The 22,341-nt window shown below is 35.3% G+C and overlaps 1 pseudogene; it reads right to left on the bottom strand.

The window, feature by feature from the left end:
* LOC112097890 overlaps window positions 1-22,341 on the bottom strand; it is a 31,123-nt pseudogene that overhangs the window by 2,745 nt on the left and 6,037 nt on the right.

The following is a 22,341-nucleotide window of genomic DNA, read 5'->3' as shown; positions in this document are numbered from 1 at the left end:
AGAAATTTAATCATACTACACCTGTTTTTTTTTTTTTATTTAATCTTTAGAAAACAAGTTTAACAGATTTAATAGTTAGGAAGTTTAAATTTTAAATAACTCAAATCAAAGTATTATTCTAACTTATCCTAACTAACTTGTAACTTTATGAACTATTGATTAAATTTAACCATACATATTTATACCATGATTGATTCTATAATTTTTATAACAGGATCATAGAATGACCCATTAAATTAATGGTTGAAGTAACTAGTTAAATTCAATAAGCAAATCAAAATAGTAGAAAACATTGCATATAATTATAGAATTTTAATTCGAAATATAATTTTTTTTATTAATTTCATTGCAAGCAACAACAGAGTAAATCAGAGGAGGAGGAGAAATTACCGGCGAGTGATATCTTATGTTGACCGCATGATGTGGGGAATGTGAGATATCTTCTGCTAGTCTTCTCCTTTCCCCTCTCCATAACGTTTTTGCAGAAGAGGAGATCCCTCCATCCTTAATTCCTTCAGCGTGGTTGTTTGAAGAAGGTAATCCGGCAGCACCTTTAATTTGGGGCAATACTCAATTCGCAAGGAAGAAAGACATGGAAGAAAGATGTGGTCTTCTAGAATGGGCAGTTCTTCCACACTTGGACACTGAAGGATCCTCAATTTCTGCAGTGTCGTCGTTTGAAGAAGGTAATCCGGCAGCACCTTTAATTTGGGGCAAAGATAAACCCACAAGACAGAGAGACATGGCATGATGGAAATGTTTTCCTTTCTTGTAATCCTGTAATCCCACTCTTCCAATGCATTCATGTCTGTAATTTCGAGTGATTTCAATTTGGGGAAAGCAATAACCAATGATGACGATGAAGATGAAGATGGGCCATCCTCACTACTTTCGTCGTTTGAAGAAGGTAATCCGGCAGCACCTTTAATTTGGGGCAAAGATAAACCCGCAAGACAGAGAGACATGGCATGATGGAAATGTTTTCCTTTCTTGTAATCCTGTAATCCCACTCTTCCAATGCATTCTTGTCTGTAATTTCGAGTGATTTCAATTTGGGGAAGGCAATAACCAATGATGACGATGAAGATGAAGATGGGCCATCCTCACTACTTTCTTCTATTCCCAAAAACTCATTACCCACTCTTTTTACACTTTTCAAGTTGCATAGTTCTTCTATTCCCAAAAACTCATTACCCACTCTTTTTACACTTTTCAAGCTGCATAGTTCGAGCTTTTCCAGAGGCAATTTTCCCAAAGGAGGCAAATGCTCACAGTTAAGACACCCGTGAAGATGTAAATTCCTTAGATTGGTTAGTGAAGTCAACCATTGGGGAAAAATGTTGCCTCCGTATAACAAAATTTCTAATTCCCGTACATTCAAAGGCGGTTGTAAGGCTTCAAGAAGTTGTTCATCTTTCTCATTCTTCCTCCTCCTTTCTTCACCTTCCCCACCTACAACTTCACCAAACACAAGACGAAAACGAAGGAGGTTTTTCTTATTGTCGAGTTCTAATCTCTTGGCCTCATCTATATGTGACATATTACTTAGCCCTTCTATTCCACATTCTCGAAGGAGTTGAAGATTTTTCAGAGATTTAAGGCTACACCTACTGCTATCACCAGCACCTCCAGCCACCATAAACTTTTCCGATGTTCGAAGATTGGTTAATTTGGAAATCCCTACTGGCATGTATTTCAACGAAACAGTGCCTAAATTCAGTAAACTCCTCATGTTCATTAACTTCCCAATCCCCCCAGGCAATTTTCTAAGATTTCGGCACCACCTAATATCTAGCTTTTGTAAATTATATAATTCACACAAAGTCTCAGATAGTCTCCTTATACGTAGTCTAGACAACTTAAGATATTTTAAATGTATCAATTTTCCAACATTTCCTGGAATTTCTCTAATGAAATTTGGGCTAGGACGAAAAAGTGAGAACGATTGCCTTATAACTAATGGCCTTAAACATGCCAATTTACTAAATAACTCCGGAAGGATGCTACTATTAAGAGACGGATTGGAAGGACTTTCGTCATAAATTAAGAGGGTACGCAATCTATTAAGTCCAAGAACGGACATAGGAAATGAAGCTCCTCCTTTAAAATTTAATCCTAGGTGACGGACTTTGTCATCAATAGAGCTTATGACTGATTCTTTGTTACCATTAATTTCTACCGACAAATAACCATTAATTTCTGCCCACGAACATTCTTCTCTGCTTACACGTCGGGCAAAATCATGTACTGTGTGATGCATCTTACAACTTATAATCTCATCCTCATCATCGTCTTTCTTAAACTCTTGAAAGAAAGAGCGCGTTGCTAAAATGTTGAAATACAATTCCCCAATCATCTCCATCTCTTCGTCTTCTTTTGCATTAAGGTAACCTTGAGCCATCCATAGTGAAATTAGTTCCTCTTTATACATATTGTAGTCTTTTGGAAAGATGAAAGAATATGAGAAACATTGTTTTACCATAGAATGGGACGACAAATCATTATAACTCAACGACATAGGAGTCCAATCCCTAACTCCTTCTACCTTCCACATTTCACTATCTAAAATTATTTGCCACTCTTTTACTGTACTTTTAGAGCGCAAGAGACTCCCTATTACCTTTGCAGCAAGAGGCAGGCCTTCGCACTTGCGTGCAATTTTGCGCCCGATTAGTTCTAAATTTTCACGATCCTCAAAAGAACGACCGAAAAATGTAAACTGCTTGAGCAATGACCAGCATTCCTCTTCACTCAATTGCTTAATGAAGATAATATCTGACTTTGTTGATCTCATCATACGTGCGACTGACACATCACGTGTGGTAACCAAAATTTTACTTCCGTGGAGACCATTCTTTAGAGAAAGGAAGAATGGTTCCCATTTTTTGTAATTCCCATCCCACACGTCATCTAGGACAAGAAAATACTTTTTTCCTTCAATTGATCTACGGATATGGCTCATAAGAGATTGGGATTCGCTTAAACTAGAAGCTGACTCTAACTCGCCTAAACCTTCAATGATTGCTTTGGCGACCCTAATCTCCTCAAAAGTGTCTGATACACACACCCATATAACTTTTTCAAAATTTCTTTTCACCTTATCATTATTATAGGCTAGTTGTGCAACAGTGGTTTTACCAATACCCGCTAACCCAACTAGTGAGATGACATGAAGGCCTTCATTTTATTCACTACTTTCACACAACAACTTGCTTAAGAGTTCATTTTTCTCATAAACTCTACCACAAACCCCTCCCTCATCAATCAAGGAGGTGGTTCGCACTCGCTCTGGTTTCTTAACATTGTTACTCACATTCTCAACAAATTTAAAGTTAAACTTATCTTTTTGGGAGGCAATATCATCTAGCTTTTCATTGATTCCCCTAATCTTGACAGCAATGTCATGACGAAGACAGAGTTGTTTGAAACTACCAAAGCAGTTTGATACAGCACAAAAGAAGGAACGTACCTTCTTCTTATAAGGAGCAAGAGCAAGAGCATTGTCATCATCAACGCCCTCAATCTGCAATTTGAGCCTTGCAGTGGTCCACTCCTCCAGCACATCTTCCATGTCGTAAGATGCGTCTTTAAGCTGATCCAGCCAAAAAGTAACAGCTTTGTGGTGCTGCATTTGCCTTTTCTCTGGATCTTCCAGCACAGCGCGAATGTCTTGAAGATTTCTGGTAAGATTTATCACTTGCTGTGGGACATCAGTCACAAAAAGCCTCACCTTCACTTCATCAGCCGCAGCAGAGATCAGCTGCTCTAGGACAGAGGAAATGATTGCTTCAACCATTGTGGCAAAGAAAACGAGAATTCTAAAGAGTTATTAGATGTGCTTTTGTTGCGAGAATACTGAAAGAAAAGGAGTTATTGCATTCTTTTATGCAGCATAGAAAAAGTTTATGCTTATCCCCACCCCGCACGTCAATGATTGTAGAATGTTTAATTTCCCTGATTCTACTCCACTAGTTGTGATGCGCAATTATAAATATTCTCAAGTTATGTATGAAAATAGCACAAATTTGGATCTAATAATGATTTTTATGCTTTTTGTGTGTCACTTTTTCATAATCTTCTACTTTAAAAAATGAGCACAAAAATAATATCAAGCATTAACTCAAATTCACAAAGGAATAAATGACGAAAAGAAAAAAGATTGGAGAAATCATATTGGTAAATTAGCGCATTGTTTTTTTAATAATCTCGATAAAATTAGTAATATTCATATTAGTCCCTAAAAAATAAATATATATGACTAAAAAACTCTTGTTAGTCTCCACGATCAGAATTTATTGAAATATTTTTAGCCTAGAAAAAAAGCAAGTTCCCAACTTCACCATTAGGCAAATCTGAAATCCTTTCTCGCAGACTTTTGCACAAAATAGAGTGTGAATACGACATTTTACGATCTAACAAAATGATTTTTATTATTGTAAAACTATTAACAATAACCTAAATACTATATCTGCATGTTATTTCGTGCAGAAATATGTAGAGAGATAATATATTAATTTCTAATAAGATCTTAGTCAAACTTTTATCAACATTTATGCAAAGGAGTCCCCACTCTCTACCTGGGGGAATTTGGCTTTGGATGCAAAAATTATGCTCATCTTTAATTTCCCTGATTCTACTCCACCGATGAACACATGTTTTGCACTAACTTTTTTAAATTCCCACTCATTGGGAATTTGGCACATAATAATAAATATTCTCAAATTCGTCGCATCTTTAACGTATGACCAAGTGTTCTGTCTATTTCACTTTTCTATCTTACTACAATTTCAGGGCGGCTCAATCATATTTAACATCTTAAATAAATTGATTTAATTAGACCTTCCAAAAAATTTGAGGTGAAATATGTGTATTAATTTTATTAAAGTTTTATTTATTTAAAATAAATTTCTCTAACTTTCTGAGATGCAAAATTATTAATCAACTTTTTATATTCTAACTTTGCTAATATATCTTTTAGGGGTGTTCAGAATCCAATCCGATCCGCTCAATCCGTCCGATCCGCTGAATCCGATCCGTGGATTGGATATGGATTGAAAATTTAAAAATCCGCAGTCGATGGATTGGATATGGATTTACTTCTGTAAATCTGCAGAAATCCGTGAATCCGCAAAATATATATATATATATATATATATATATATATATATATATATATATATAATTAAAAAATTATTATAAATTTAATTAAAAAATTATAAATGTGACATTACATAGTTACTAAGCACTATAACATATCTTAACCATTAGCCAATAATAATATAAAATGAAAAATAATTAAATAATCAAATATACAAATATACAAATATAACTTGTAAAAATTGTAAAACAAAATAAAAGCAAAGTCACACACACTAGCAAAAGCAAAGTAACATATCGCAAAGTCACCAACAATTTGCAAACAAAAAACCCTAAACTTCCCCGCCGTCACACACACTAGCAACACTCAATACGGGTTGGATACACTCTCGACACGGATTTAAAGGACATCGGCCGTGCGATTCTGGCAAGAGCAAGCCATCTTCTTTCCCAAGTCCATCGAGCCACTTCACATTCACTGGTTCCAACTAAACAATTTCACTATCACAACCATCAAGATCGCCACCCGTACAGCTTCTCCTGGTTCCCATCGTGGATGGCTTCGTAATCACTACTTTTCGACAGGCGCAACAGCCCTGGTGAGGGATCAGACTGTGTTTGGTTTCCAAAATTTCGCCATTTCAATTAATTGTGGATTTATTTGAACAATTAATTTCGGTGTTATATTAACATATTATTGTAACTTTATTTGAATAATTAAGCTTGGTGTGTTATATTTTGAAACTTTGAACGTATTATTGTAACTTTATTTGAATAATTAGTCTCGATGTGTTATATTTTGAAACTTTAAATGTATTATTTTAGCTTTATTTAAACAATTAATTTATTTAAATTTTATTCAATTTTAAATTTAATTGGTAGCAAAATTATTTTTATATTAGATTTTTTTATTTCATTAGTTGGAGAGAACTAAAAATTTTTAATTCGAAAACTAATGCGGAAAATGGTGGATTGCATATGGATTGAGTTAAATCCACATCCGATCCGCAGACATATGGATTGGATATGGATTGAGTCAAATCCGCATCCGATCCGCAGATGTATGGATTGGATTTGGATTGAATTTTATCAATCCGTGGATTGGATTGGATTGAAAAATTATAATTCGCAAAATCATGGATCGGATATGGATCGATGTACAATCCGTAAAATTCAATCCGTGAACACCCCTAATATCTTTCTCAATAGATAATATAGTTAACCTATTTAATCTTTCCTATGACATGGTTGATCTTAAATAATTTTTTATCAATAGCACATTTTTAGATTAAGCTAACTTTTCTATTCTTCTCCTTTTATGAAGTTTTTTGTATCATGATGCATAGTTTTTAGTAGACATTTTTTTTTCTAAGGAAACAAGAGTAATCATGCAAACAATTATGCTAGATAATTAAAAGCAAACAACCTATGAGCAGAATAATATTTTTACAAAGAAACAAAAACACCTAAATAACACAATTAATTAATAAGAGAATCGGAAGATAAAACCTGAAAATTTGAGAAATTTAACTTTGATGGATTGAGGCTTTGAGCAACAATGATCAAAAGAAAGTAAAACAATTGATTTTCTTTTCTTCCTTATGCAAAAAGTAAGGTAGAGAAAGCAGTTTTTTCACCAAAGCAATGAAGGTTTTGTGTTTTTTTTTTAATTGGAAAAAGATATTAATGGATAATAATTTAAAAAAGATGTGGCCTTTATAGAGTTTTAAATGAAATATATGGAGGAAATAAATGGATTAAAATTGTTAATTATATTGTTAAAAGGGGATTTTGTAAGAATCTAGTAGTTTGTTTATGGAAAATATAGTTATAAATAATAAATATAAATCAATAATTAATAACTATAATTTAGGAATTAAATTAGAAACCTTCATTTATAATGGAGTCCTAGGTTAAATGTGGAGCCCTGAACAACCGCCTAAATTATCTCAAGTTGCCTGAGATAAGAGCCGCTCCAGACAGTAATATCACATAGAGGAATTCAGTTTCCCCAAGGGATGGAAACGATGGCATCAGCCATTTGATGTTAGATTTAAATGCTAAATTTTACATTTTCTTTTGTTGCGAAATTGCTCAAGGGAAAGTAGCTTTTGTGTATTCAGTCAGAATGCTCATTCAAGCATTTTTTGCATTCTTCTTATGCTACATGAGATATTTAATTTTTACCCTTGAGTCAATGTCAATGTAAATGCTTTTATGCTGCAAATTAAAGAAATCCCAATAGCCGTCACCGTCTCGGGCTAACTTTCTGCTCCACCAGAGATTGAATTGGTTAATTATCTCCTCCTTCATAACAAAAAAAAAAATAAGCGCGAAAAGAGTAAAAAAGAGGAGTTCAGACAATACCTATATTAAAAACATTTCGACAAAATTTTCCTTTAAAAATGAACATATTCTCAACAATACAAATAATTAAAACACCCCCATATATACATTCCAACTTATCAACTAACCTCCATTCTAATAAATTCAATATAATCATGAACAACAACCAAACATATCATCAAAATCAACGAAATCATAAATTGTAATACCCCACACCCGATTTTGACCATGTTGACCACCCTTATAAATTGAGAGAGAGAAGATAAGAGAGAAAGAGGAGAAACTGAACCGGATCCAACCTGACCCGAGAGCACGACCCGACCGGTTCTCCCATTTCCAGCCACCGTTCCGGTCAAGGTTGGTACCGATTTGAAGCTTGAGAGACGAGCAACGTATCCATACCGTCCTTGCCGCCGGAAATCGATCGGAAAGCCACCGATCGAAGCTTTGAAGTTCAGTGGAATCGCCGCCTTGATTCGCAGTGATTTCGCCGGTTTCCGGTGAAGCCATCACTTGGGTTTTGTTCCTTCTGCCATTTTCGACTAACCACTGACGTTGGGGACGTCGTTTTGCCGTTGATTGGCCGTTGAAGGATTCACGACTTTGGGAGCTCGATCCGGAGCCATCACCGCGCGTGAGAGGTCACCACCGCAACCATTGGACTCAGTGTGGCTTGACCTTTCAGTTCTGAGCTTCCCATTGCCGTCGGTTGAATTCTGGTGACCGTTGACCGGCAAGGGTATTTCGGTAATTTCACAATCTAAGGGCAATTTTGTAATTTTAGATTTTGTGGGTATTTTAGTAATTGCTGAAATTAAGGATAAAGTTGGTAATTTATGATTTTGGTTAATTTGGTAATTTTGATATTTGAGGGTATTTTGGTAATATTGAATTCAAGGGCATTTTGGTAATTTTGATATTTGAGGGTAATTTCATAATTTCAAGAATTATGAGTATTTTGATGATTTATTATTTAAATTAAGATTATTTGAGGTTAAGTATGGAATGTGATTATATTGAGGAATTTGAGAATATTGGAGTTTATGATTATGGTTTAATTTTATTCTTATGAGAGTATTTTTTTTTTATTTTTAGGCCGATGATATCGATGTGTATTTGTTAATCGAGGATACCAGGAGGTAAGTAAACTAGATTTCCAAACGAATCACAATAAACAATATATATGTTTGACATGTTGGGAAAGTCTATTTTTATATATGTACGGATATTGATTTATATGTTCTATCCATGTGTTTATACGATGTGTTGTTATGTGTGTTTATGGACATGGGCATACGTATGTGTGAATATTTCATTGGCATGAGCACGAAATGCATTATGTTTTCTATAAAATGAGAAAGTGAATTTTAGCCAAATGGAATTTGTAGAAAGAAAGATTGTTTTACAGTTTTAGCTTGGATGCTTGAATTCGTTATTGGCTTAGTAGAAGACACTCTAGATGTTTATATAGTTATGAGATGAGTGGGCGAAGGACGCATTGGCGAGAAGCCCAAAGAGTATGAAAGTTATGAAAGTTAAGGGAGTGTCCTACTAAGCGATAATCGAATGAAGGTAGCTCAAGTAAGTGGTTTGAAAGAGAATGTGAAAGTTTGAGAAAGACAGAATGAGATTTCGATGATTTGTTTATGATGTTTTCGAATATCATGGCACGTCATTCAAAACTAGTTTACTTACTGAGTTTGGTACTCATTATAGTTTATTGTGATTCAGTTTCTGTAAATCAGGATTGATTCGTGATGATCGTCGAGAAGGACTTGAATGGAGGAAATAGATGGTTTGACATGAATTTTAAATTCTTCCACTGCAGTTTGCATTTTATATTTGTATTTTCAAGGATATAATTGTTATGGATTGTAAAAGGATTATTATTATTTTATTTTTAAGCATCTATCAGTAAGATTCGCCCTGTGGAGGTCGGGGCGAGTCGTTACATAAATAAAATTCACATATCCAATAAAAACATCATAAAAGCATCACAAGCACAATAAAAACAAAAAAACAAAAAGTACCACAACAAACTACATGAAATGAGTAATGTTTGTGCGAAAATCATAGGGGCAGAAAATTAAGATGGGGGCGGTGAAGAGGAACTATCGGGAACATAGCCAAGGTGACCAAGAATGCGGCGCTGTCCAGCAAGTAACTCCCTCTGCTGATCTAATATCTGCCGTCGAAAAGTCACAAAATCATATTAAGGCTGCTGCTGCTGCTGCTGCTACTGGGAGAGTGTATCCACCTTGTCGAAGAGCTGCTGAAAGCGGCCCTCGGAAGCAGAAGATGCTGCAAGAGGGACGGCTGGCTCGGCTGGCTCATCATCCGGAGAGGAAGCTACTGCGGATGCTACTGCTGCTCAGCGAGGGGCACGCGGTCTAGCCCCAAGGCGGAAGTCAGGTAACTCATCCTCGAAATAGACATCATTTAGCATGCAATCATCCTCTGGAGCAATAAAAGTGTCTTTGTAACATATGCACTTTGATTTTTTCTAATTAAGTGTATGATTTAATTTTTCCTCTTCGATATTAATTGTCACAACATTAAATCGAGATAAATTGAGCGCGATTAAAAGCTCGAGTAGTCGGATTTTATTTTCGTCACGGGTCCGATATAAACTTAATTGTATTAAGCTTAAGTGCAAAAAAAAAAAGCCAATTTCTATAAATGGAAAGGAGAAGCTGGTTTCCAAAAAAGGAAAGAAAGAGGGGCACGTGAGAGAGAGAGAGAGAGAGAGAGAGAGTTGACCTGATTTTGACCCGGATTCCACCTGACCCGCGACCTTGACCTGGACGGATCTCGCGATTCCGGCTACCTCACCGGCCGAGCTTGGTACCAATCTGAAGCTTGGAAGCCGACCGTCATAACCCTGCCATCCTCACCACCGGAAACCGACCAAAAAGCCGGCGATTGAGCTCGAAAATTTACGGCCAAGACCCGTTTTTGCCGCCGTTAATCCCGCTGGATTTTTAGCACGCCACCATTCTGATCTTGTTCCTCAACTTACACTCATCACTTTCTGACTGACCACGACCACCAGGGATTTCGTCTTTGCTGCAAACGACCATCGAAAATCTCACATATTTTGGAGCTTCGATCCACCGCTTTTCGCCGCGCGTGGGAGATCACCGTCGGCACCATTGGACTCACCGAGGTCTGAACTATCAGACATAAGCTTCCCGTCGTCGTTGACTGAAGTCCGGTCACCGTTGATTGGCAGGGGCAATTCGGTAAATTCATAAAACTTTAGGGTGAATTTGTAATTTATGGAATCAGTGGATAATTTGGTAATTTTAGGTTAGGGCAGCGAGGTAATTTGAGATTTTGAGGGTAATTCGGTAATTTAAGTTGTTAAGGATATTTTGGTGATTTTACGTGCCAAGGATAATTTCGTAATTTCTGACATTGTGGTAATTTCGTGATCTGAATTGAAGACAATTTAGTAATTGAAGATTCTGAAGATAATTTTGGTAAAATAATGAATTTTGGCATGTAGGGGTATTTCGGTAATTTTGTGCATGCGGGAATAGTTTATTATTGATAGATATTCGTTTCGAGAATTATTATGTAAGATTAGTTGTATTTCAAATTTACGGAGAATGATTATGTCGTTTCCTTGATTAGGAGGATCCGCGAACGAGAATCAACCAGCGGGCGTTGTTGATACTGAGTCTGGACTTCGTCACTGTGAGTGGAATATACAAAACCTATTTTCATAGTATATGCTGATTTTATGATACAGTGCAGTATGTTTTGATAAATAAGTATTTGATGCTTCGATTTAATGATTTTCTAGAAAATTGATTTTTATCTATGTGTTGATATTTATTGTTATTAAGAATGAGTTTGATTAATGATTTTATTATCGTTTTGGAGTAAACGCATGACATTAGAATTGAGTAGATTTGAGATATGTTGAATAAAAAAAAATGAGATTTTAGATGTGATTATATGTTTATGAACATGTGTATAAATGTTGTTTGGAAAATCATTGGATAGTAACCTTCCCCTCCAGATACAGAGATACAGATAATACGAGATGAATACAAAGATACATATGAGATGAGATAGAGGCCTTTTGGGCCCGTCTGAACACACATAGAAGCTTTAGGCCGTGTGTTTGGGCGCTTTTGCCTTTTGGGGGCTTATGCATGCAGTATAATGATTACAGAGATACAGATGTTGAGATACATGAGATATGAGATGAGATTTCCCCATCTATCTATTGTAGCTCCGGGGCATGATTGTTCCCTGATTGCCCGTCCGTCGAGGTCCGGATATGATGAGACTATTCCCCTGAGTACTTGTTTGGTGATAGTTTTTAGTATTCAGTAATTGATATTATAAGTATTATGATTTCATTGATTTTATGCAAATTTATATAATATAGTTATTTCAGTGCATGATTTGAATTGAATATGTTTATATAAGTTCTTATGATATTTTGATGAAATTGATTTGAGAAAGATTAAATCATTTTAAATAAATTTATTTTTTAAAAATTACTATGCACTCACTGAGCTCATTGAGTTTTATGTTCACCCCGTTTTTATTATATTTTTCCCCCCCACAGGAGATTTGTCGGTACATCAGTCGACCCAGCAACGATAGTTAGATTCAAAATTGTGACCACGTGATGGTGCTAGGAGTCGTAGATTTAATATTTTGATATTTGGGATATTGCGAATTGTATTTATTTGTTATATTTTGTAATTAAGGATAACCATTATATTTTAATATTAGAATGATTTGGGTGATATTTGATATGTTGACTTGAGAAGTTGGTTATGAAGGATGAATGGATATTGAGTTATTTTGGAAATATTGTTTTTTAAATTGCAGGTTTAGGGATGTTTTATTTATAGGGGAGATTTTTGCCGAATTTTTTACAGAATTCTTAGATATCATAATTAATATCGATTCGATTATACGAGTTTAGATAGACTCGTCCTGGGAGTGCGGGACGAGTCGTTTTAGTCTTCATTCTTAGAGGATGTTGTCTTTTCCCACTTCCCATGCTTCTTAAAAAATCTGATCGCAGACATAATCTCTCGACCGAGCTTTTGGGTCTCGACATAAACAGGCTTAGTGATAGGTACTTTAAAGAATTTCAAAATCCTAGTAATGATGCTGCCATATGGAAGGGATCGGTTGGTCACTTTAGGTGTGGACATCATATGACAAAGGATAGTGTAAGATAAGCTCACATGTCGTCTACGGATGAGGGAATCTAATAAACCAACATCAAGCCTAGTTACCTCATCAGTATGGCCCTGTCTAAGGGTGACCATGTGTTGGAGAATGATATGAAGTATGCGAACCTGGAAAAGGAGAAGTTGAGACCTAAAGGGCAAAGAGCAGAGGTCATCGGAAAGATCCCGACGTCTACAAATGTTCTGTACGCCATCCACATAACAGAAATCACTAAATTCAAACTCTTTCCTAATGGTGTAAATGTCTAAGCCAACATAATGAATTTCAAGTATACCACATAATTCTGCCTCATTGAACGCAATACGAACTCCTCTTACGGATGTATAAATTTCAACTTGTCGGGAAGAGGAGAGTTCCATATTAGAATAAAATACACGTACAAGATTTTCATAAACAGGTTCTTTTATATTTAAAGCTTCATTCTAATGACTAAGCATGTGAGTAATATTACTACCACAAATTGAAATATCTGAAAACTCTGCAATGTTAAGAGAAAATGAGAGAGTTACCGGCTTGCCCATGAATTTGTCACGAAATCGCTGAGCAAAGTTAGCATTGGAAAAATGGAGGCTCTCGAAGTCCTGAGAAGGAGGCCTGGACTGGAACGTCGTGGGGCAGTGTGCTTGGTTCGAGCACGCCTCTGTGACTGTGATCTTGCTGCCATTGATGATTTTGGAGAAATTTAAATCAGTAGAAATGAAGTTTGAGAGACGAGAGAGTGATTACAAGTTGAAAAGTGATTGAAAATGGAAGAAATTCGGGTCAATATTGGCAAAGGTAGTGCGGCTGGTTCTAGGGTTTTAAATTGGGATTTTTCAATTTTTGAAGTGAAAACCGGTTTTAATCGGTGAAAAAGGGTCTAAAGATGATAAGGATGGTTTTTAATACTTCAATTTGGCGAAAAATGACAAGAAAAAATGATGAATTTGAGAGAGGAAAACAGGTATAGTCACGGGTTTGAGAGAGAGAGAGAGAGAGAGAGAGAGAGAGAGAGAGAGAGCAAGAACGAAATGAAGAAGGAGACAAAAGATTGTTCACTTATCGCGTGATAACGGCGAGCCGTTATAGAGATATCGGCGAGCCGACAGCGTCCAGAGAGCTGCCCAAAATTTTTTCATGAAAACGGCGAGCTGTTAGTGAAATGTCGGCGAACTAGCAGCGTCCAGAGAGCTCCCCAAAATTTTTCATGAAAATGGCGAGCCGTTAGTGAAATGTCGATGAACCGACAGCGTCCAGAATACTTGCAAGGTTTCTGCTTGAAAAACGATTACCCGTTTTCTACAACTTATGATTTCACACATTTATTTTAATATTTGGCTAAAATAAATACATTTCAGGATCATTTCATTGATCCAAAATGTTTTAAGTGCCAGTTCAATGCATAATTCATGAACATGTAAGAATTTCAACCATTAATTCATACACACATTCAATGAATAATATAAACATCTCACTTATTAATCATGCTCAAACACTTAAAGCAAAATCATCAAATAATCAATCAATCAATTTCATTAGACTAAATAACATGAGTAGAAATGTTAATGTGAAAATTTCATCATCCCAAGTTTATACCGAATTTTTAAAAATTAATCTTCGCAAAGAGGTTTTGTAAAAATATTGGCAAATTGTTTTTCCGTATAAATAAACTCTAATGCAATATCTCCCTTTTGAACATGATCTCTCAAGAAGTGATGTCTAATTTCTATATGCTTGGTTCTAGAGTGTTGAATTGGATTCTTTGAAAGATTTATAGCACTAGTATTATCACACTTAATAGGAATTTGTTCAAGATTAATGCCACAATCTCTAAGTTCATCCAAAGTGCTTGTGCACAACAACTCCCGGCGGTGATATATTCTGCCTCAGTTGTTGAGAGTACAACCGAATTTGTTTCTTGTTAAACCATGAAACAAGTGAATGACCTAGAAAATGGCAAGTTCCACTAGTACTTTTCCTATCGACTTTGTAACCGGCAAAATAGGCATCCGAATAACAAGTTAAATCTATATGAGTTCCTCTAGGATACCAAAGGCCAATATCTATGGTTCCACTCAAATAACGAAAAATTCTTTTAACAGCAAGCAAATGGGATTCCTTGGGACATGATTGAAATCTTGCGCACAAACGTACACTAAACATGATATCGAGTTTACTTGCAGTTAAATAAAGTAAAGATCCGATCATACCTCGATACATTTTGATATCTACTTCTTTGCCTTTTTCATCTTTGTCAAGCTTGGTTGTTGTGCTCATCGGAGTATTTTTTGTCTTTCAGTCATCAATGTCGAATCGTTTGAGTAGATCTCTTACATACTTGGCTTGATTTATGAATATTCCTTTCTCATTTTGTTTTATTTGCAGCCCAAGGAAGTACTTCAACTCTCCCATCATACTCATTTCAAATTCATTACTCATACAAGATGAAAATTCTTTACACAACAATTCATTAGTAGAATAAAAAATAATATCATCCACATAAATTTGAACAGCAAGTATGTCTTTGTTCTTATGTTTGACAAAGAGAGTAGTATCCGCTTTACCCATAGAAAAATTATTTTCTAATAAGAAATTTTTAAGCCTATCATACCATGCTCTGGGTGCTTGTTTTAATCCATGCAAGGCTTTAAACAACTTATAAACATGATTTGGAAATTTTTCATTTTCAAAATCAGGGGGTTGTTTTACATACACTTCTTCCATAATATAACCATTTAAGAAAGCACTTTTCACATCCATTTGAAATAAAATGAAATCTTTATAACATGCAAATGCCAACAACATTCTAATTGATTCTAATCTAGCTACGGGTGCAAATGTTTCATCAAAATTAATTCCTTCTTCTTGGTTGTAACATTGAGCCACTAATCTAGCTTTATTCCTTACAACCACACCGGATTCATCCATCTTATTTCTAAATACCCATTTAATACCTATGACAGATTAATGTTCCGGTTTAGGATCTAATTCCCACACATTGTTTCTTTCAAATTGATTTAACTCCTCTTGTATTACCATAATCCAAGATTTATCGTTTTCCGCATCCTCAAAGGATTTGAGTTCAATTTGAGAAATAAATGCATTATGCTCACAGGTATTCCTAAGTGATGATCTAGTTGTAACATCTCGTGAGGGATCTCCTAAAATTATATCCTTAGGGTGAGAAGAAACATACCTCCACTCTTTGGGGAGTGATTGAGAAGTACCTTCATTTTGCTCTACATTTTTTTTTTCATGTTGCTCATCTTGATTCCCATGAGATGCATCATTTTGGTTATCTTTTGATGACTCTTTTTGTAAGTCTTCATCTGCATCATTATCAACAACAACTTTCTCCGTAGAAGAGGGGTTAGATTCATCAAATGTAACATGCATCGATTCTTCTACAACTAGAGTTCTTTTGTTATAAACTCTATAAGCTTTGCTTGAGTTTAAATATTCAAGAAAAATACCAACATCGGATTTTGAATCAAATTTGCCAAGATTATCTCTTGTGTTCAAAATAAAACATTTGCATCCAAAAACTTTGAAATAACCAATATTGGGTTTTCTATCTTTCCAAAGCTCATATGGAGTTTTATTAAGATTAGGTCTAATCAACACACGATTTAAAACATAACAAGCGGTGTTGACGGCCTCGGCCCAAAAATACTTAGGCAAGGAATTTTCATTCAACATAATCCTAGCCATTTCTTGAATTGACCTATTTTTTCTCTCAACAACTCCATTTTGTTGTGGAGTTCTAGGTGATGAAAATTGATGCACAATGCCTAGATTATTACAAAAGGTTTCAAATGCATAGTTTTCAAACTCTTCTCCATGATCACTTCTAATGCATGCAATACCATACCCTTTTTTTCATTTTGAATTTTCTTACAAAGTACTTTAAAAGCATCAAGAGCATTATCCTTATTAGTTAAGAATAATAACCAAGTGTATCTTGAAAAATCATCAACAATTATAAAAGCGTAATATTTTCCATTCAAGCTAGCATACCTTAAAGGTCCAAATAAATCTATATGAAGTAATTGAAGCAGTTTTGAACTAGAAATATGATTTTTGCTTTTAAAAGAGGTTTTGATTTGTTTACCAAATTGACATGCTTCACAAATTTTATCTTCTTGAAAACCAATTTTTGGAAGACCTTTAACTAAATCATTTTTGGAAATCTTTGAAATTAAATCCATGCTTGCATGTCCTAGTCTTCTATGCCATAACCAACTATCATCATGCACAGCCGAAAAACATTTATCATTAGTGGATGCACATTCTATGTCAATGGTATAAACATTACCGCATCTATTTCCAATAAATAAAATCTTGTTATCACATGCATTCTCAATAATACATTTAGATTTATCAAAAACAACTTTATAACCTTTGTCACACAATTGACTAATACTAATCAAATTGTGTTTTAAGTTTTCAACTAAACATACATTTTCAATTAAAGTTGACGAAATTTTACTGACATTTCCAACTCCGAGAATCTTTCCCTTTGAGTTATCTCCAAAAGAAACATCTCCACCATTTTCAATTTTGGTGAAACTTGAAAACCATGCATAGTTTCTGGTCATGTGCCTTGAGCAACCACTATCCAAGAACCACTTATTTTTCCTTTTCTTTGATCCCTGCAGAAAAAGTTTCTAAGTTTTAGGTACCCAAAACTTCTTAGGTTCTTATATGTTAGCAATGGTTCCTTTTGGAACCCAAATACATTTCATACCATAATATGCATTTCTTTTTACTGGACATATATTTTTCATGTGTCCATCTTGATTATAATGATGACATACAATTTGATTGTTAATAGAGGTACTTTTCACAAAGTAGTTCTTATAATATTTTTGTTTCAAGTTTGGCTTATAGCCAATACCTCTTTTATCAAACACACATTTTTGTGAATTGAGCATATTTTCCAACATCTTTTGTCCATTTGTAAACTTTAGCACAATTTCATTTAGTTCATTATTTTTCTTCTTAAGCACTTCATTCTCTTTCATTAACTCATCCACATGTGACTTTTCATGTTCATAAGTGCTTTGTTTACCTTTAAGAGCTAAAGTTTTATCATGCAACATTTTATTCTCTAATTCTAATTCTTTTATCTTCTCATTATTGCATTTTTCTAGGGCATCCCTTTCATTTGTAAGTTCTAGTATTTTCTTTTTAAGGCATGCATTCTTTTTACTAATTTTCATCAACTCTTCATGTAATTCTTTAAAAGCATCATACAATTCATCATAGGTAGGATCACTTACCTTATTGAGATCATCATCATCTCTTATGTCATAAGTGTTAGGTTTGATGCTTCATGCAATTCATCTTCATCACTTGAATCTTCATCGCTATCATCCCAAGTAGCAACCATGACTTTCTTCTTGAGTTTGTTGAGAAGTGGGCATTCTGATCTCATATGGCCGAACTTTTTGCACTCATAGCATATGATTGCCTTTTTCTTCTCCTTTTGATTCTTGAAGTTTCTAAATCTTCTTCGCTCACCGGTTTTCTTAAAGAATTTTCTAAACCTCCTTGCTAGCATGGCCTACTCCTCATCATCCGGTTCACTTTCCTCATCACTCTTAAATTTTGAAGCTTTGAGAACAATACTTTTCTTCTTCTCCTCATCCCTTTTTTCAGCTGCTAAGTCTTGTTCATATGAAATAAGAGAGCTAATTAAATCATCAAGAGGTAAAGTATTTAAATTTTTGACCTCTTAAATAGCAGTCCTTTTAAATCTCCATTCCTTAGGAAGTGACCTAATGATTTTCTTTACTTTCTCACTATTTGAGAAAGTTTTTCCCAAAGTTCCTAGGGTGTTTACTATGTCCGTAAATCTAATATACATAGAATACACATTTTCATTTTATTCCATTTGGAACAATTCATATTGACGAGTGTATCTACTAATTTTAGACTCTTTAACTTGATTTGTCCCTTTATAGACAACTTCAAGTTTATTTCATATTTCTTGTGCACTTTCACAGCTAGATACTCTATGGAATTCTTTCTTATCAAGAGCACAAAACAAGGCATTCATTGCCTTGGAGTTTAAGGACATCTTTCTCTTTTCTAACTCACTCCATTGACTTGATGGTTTAGGAATATCATCTCCTTCTTCATTTTTAAACATAGGCATAAATGGACCATCATAAACAACTTCCCAAATTTCATAATCTAAAACTTGCAAATAGATTCTCATCCTAGTTTTCCAATATGCATAGTCATTACCGTCAAAGAACGGTGGTCTAGTTGTAGATTGTCCTTCTCTAAAGGTTGAGTCATTTAGGGTTGCCATTGATCTTTTACTCTAGACGATTACGTCCTAACAAAAGCACAAGGCTCTGATACCAAATGAAATTCTAGTTATGCAACCCAAGAGGAGGGGTGAATTGAGATTCTAAAAATTATACAATTTTTAAAGCAAAACTCAATGCAAATATAAAACGAATTTAAAGCAATAACAAATAAATTTATCACAATATAAAAAGATAAGGTAAGAGAGATTCAAACATGAGGATTTTTACGTGGTTCGGCCAACCTCTCCCACGTCCATGCCTCCAAGCTTTTCGGGCTTGAGGATTCTACTAAGCAAGCCTCCAAGGCTTCAAATGCTTACACTTGACTTTTAAGGTGTCAATAAACCTTTACAACAAGAGATTATCCCTAATCTCTTAACCCAAGTGTATCTCAACACTTACAATCACTCAATTTGATTTTAAAGAATGTTACAAAATAAATTTCTCTCACACTATGTGTTTGATTACAAATGAAGATTCAAAGTGTGAGTAAATGAGATGAATACAAGAATTTAAGGCTCAATGAATGTTGTATGCTCATAACTTTGCTCAATAATAATTGTTGCAATCGTTTTAGTTTGAATTTGATTGAGCTTATTTATTGCTGGAGCTGAAAACTAGCTGTTATTGACTTTCTGCACACTGTCGGATTGTCGTTATCTAGATGTGGGATCACCGTTAGTGTCCAGAGACTAATCCTCAATTCTGTGCAATGTCGGTTAGCCGTTATCAAGTTGTCGGATTGTTGTTAGTGTCCAGAGGCTAATCTTCAGTTCTGTTCGATGTCGGCGAGCCTTTATCAAGATGTCGGATCGCCGTTTTCTACAGTAACTGCTAAAATGAACTATTTTGTAAAATAATAGTTTGACCCCAAAACTTCATAAAATTATACTATGACCCAACACTTTATAAAACTTATCAAATAGATCCATTTACAGGATTTGAAACAATATTTGTTATTATCAAAATTCTCAAAGCTTTTTCAATTGAAACCATTAACATGAGAATAACAAAAAATATTTCCATAGAATATAAAGTGAGAGTGATGATTTAAAAGTATATGAAAATTATTTTGAGCTTTTAAGAGATTAATCAATCTTAATCAAGTTTGTTATCATCAAAATCAATAATAAATAAATATTTATGGTCACAACTTTTATACGTTGGCAAAAAATATTACATTTCTTGTTGACAAGCCTCAATGTTGTTAATGCTCTTACAATATCAAAGCCTGAAGAACGTGAGAATGAGAAACTCGAGTGTGGCAAAAGTGGAAGCAAGATGCCTACGTGTGCATAAGACACATTTACAATGCCGTGTCTAGTACTTTGTTTCCATAAGTACCACAACAAAATCCACAGCAAAAGAAATATAAGACTTATTGGAGTCTTAGTACATGATGGAAGACACCACAAGTAAGAAATTCTTGACTTCTAATTTTTTTAGTTTTAAAAAGATTGATAATAGACTTGTGATTGAACAATATAATGAGATTTTTGCATTCTTGATCAATTCAACCAACACAACATGAAAAGTAATAAGTTTATTATTATTTCTTCAATTATTGATAAACTTCCCCCCTCTTGAAAAGACTATGAAAAAAGTCTTAAATATAACAAAGAGGAAGTTAGCCTGGAAGGCTTGGCAAAGTCTTCATATTGAATAGAAACTTAAACTTAATAGTCTTGAGGAACAGACTGCTATGTCCTCTGAAATTAATGTTGTGGAGGAGGAGAAGGAGCTTAAGCAGTCTAATACCCGCATTAATAACCAAAAGCAAAAATTTGATTCCAAATAGAATCAAACCAACAAAATAAAAAAGAAAGGTGTACATGTGACCAATGTGAAAAGCCTAGCCACTTTAAAAATGACTGTCAGCTTCTTAAGAAAGAAAAAAAGTGCTCGAACACAAATTTTGTGGACAAAATTTATGGCCGTAATATCTTAGATTAATATTCTCGAACATGATAATGCATGGTGAATAGATTCCGGTGCAATCAAGTATGTGTACAAGAATCGTAGGCTTTTCACATCTTACAAAGCAATGGATGATTGAAGTGTTCTTTAGATGGGAAATTCCTCCATTGCAACAATTAGAGGGAATGTGCAACTAGAGTTCACTTGTGGAAAAACTTTAACTCATATTGATGTTTATCATGTATCTAAAGGTAGGAAAAATCTTGTATCTATATTAGGGTGGTACCTTATTTGAGTCAAAGCAAATTTGCATTGTTTAAGGGTGGTACTGTAACACCTGTGGTTGTAAAATGGCATGAGGCGGTTAAGGAGTTTATAAGCAAAGGAATAAGTTGGAAACAAAGGAAAACACATGCACGTGTAACACAGAGAAAGAGAGTTGACCCGATTTTTTACCCGGAAACCCGACCCGACCCGCGACTTTGACCCGGACGGATTTCACGATTCCGGCCACCTCACCAGCCGAGCTTGGTACCAATCTGAAGCTTGGAAGCCGGCCATCATAACCCTGCCATCCTCGTCGCCGGAAACCGACTGGAACGCCGGCGTTTGAGCTTGAAAAGTCGCGGCCAAGACCCGTTTTCGCCGCCGTCGATTTTGCCAGAGTTTGGGCACACCTCTAGCTGGTTTCTACTCCTCACGTCACCAGAATCATTTTCCGACCAACCTCGTCATCTGAAACGGCCGGATTGCCGACGAATAGCCACTTGGAAGCTCACGGCTTGGGAAGCTCGATCCGCCGTCGGTACCGCGCGTGGGGACTCACAGCCACCACCATTGGACTCACCGAGGTCTGAACTAGCAGACCTAAGCTTCCCATCGTCGTTGACCAATTTCCGGCGACCGTTCACCGGCAAGGGCATTTTAGTAATTTTATCGACACGGGAGTTGTAAATTATGGATAAATGTTCGTTTCGAGTTTATGGCATATATTGAGTCGGAATTCCGATTTATGGAAAATAATTATGTCGTTTCCTTGATTTAGGAGGATCCGCGAGCGAGAACCGGACTGCGGACATGGACGATAACCGACCCTGAACACCATCACTGTGAGTGGAATATATAAAACTTATTTTTATAGTTAGCGATGATAGTAAGCATGTTTGCGGAATAAGCATTTTAAATGTTTTGATTTAATGATTTCTCGAAATGGGTTTAATGCGATTTTTCTCGAATTGGATTTAATGTGATTCCCTCGAAATGGATTTTATTCACGTGTTGAGATTATATTAAAATGTGTGGTATGATTTAAAATATGGTTAAGAGGTATGAGAATATGAGTATTATGATTGTTTTTAAAATCATTAAACAGTACCCTTCCCTCCAGATATAGTGATATAAATGATATGAGATGAGAGGCCTTTGGGGCCCGTCTAAACACACATAGAGGCTTTGG

This window comes from Citrus clementina, unplaced genomic scaffold, assembly GCF_000493195.1.
Source record: "Citrus clementina cultivar Clemenules unplaced genomic scaffold, Citrus_clementina_v1.0 scaffold_5, whole genome shotgun sequence".
NCBI classification, from domain to species: Eukaryota; Viridiplantae; Streptophyta; class Magnoliopsida; order Sapindales; family Rutaceae; genus Citrus; species Citrus x clementina.
Note: the sequence above shows the minus strand (reverse complement) of the source record. Positions and strands in the feature narration are given on the sequence as shown.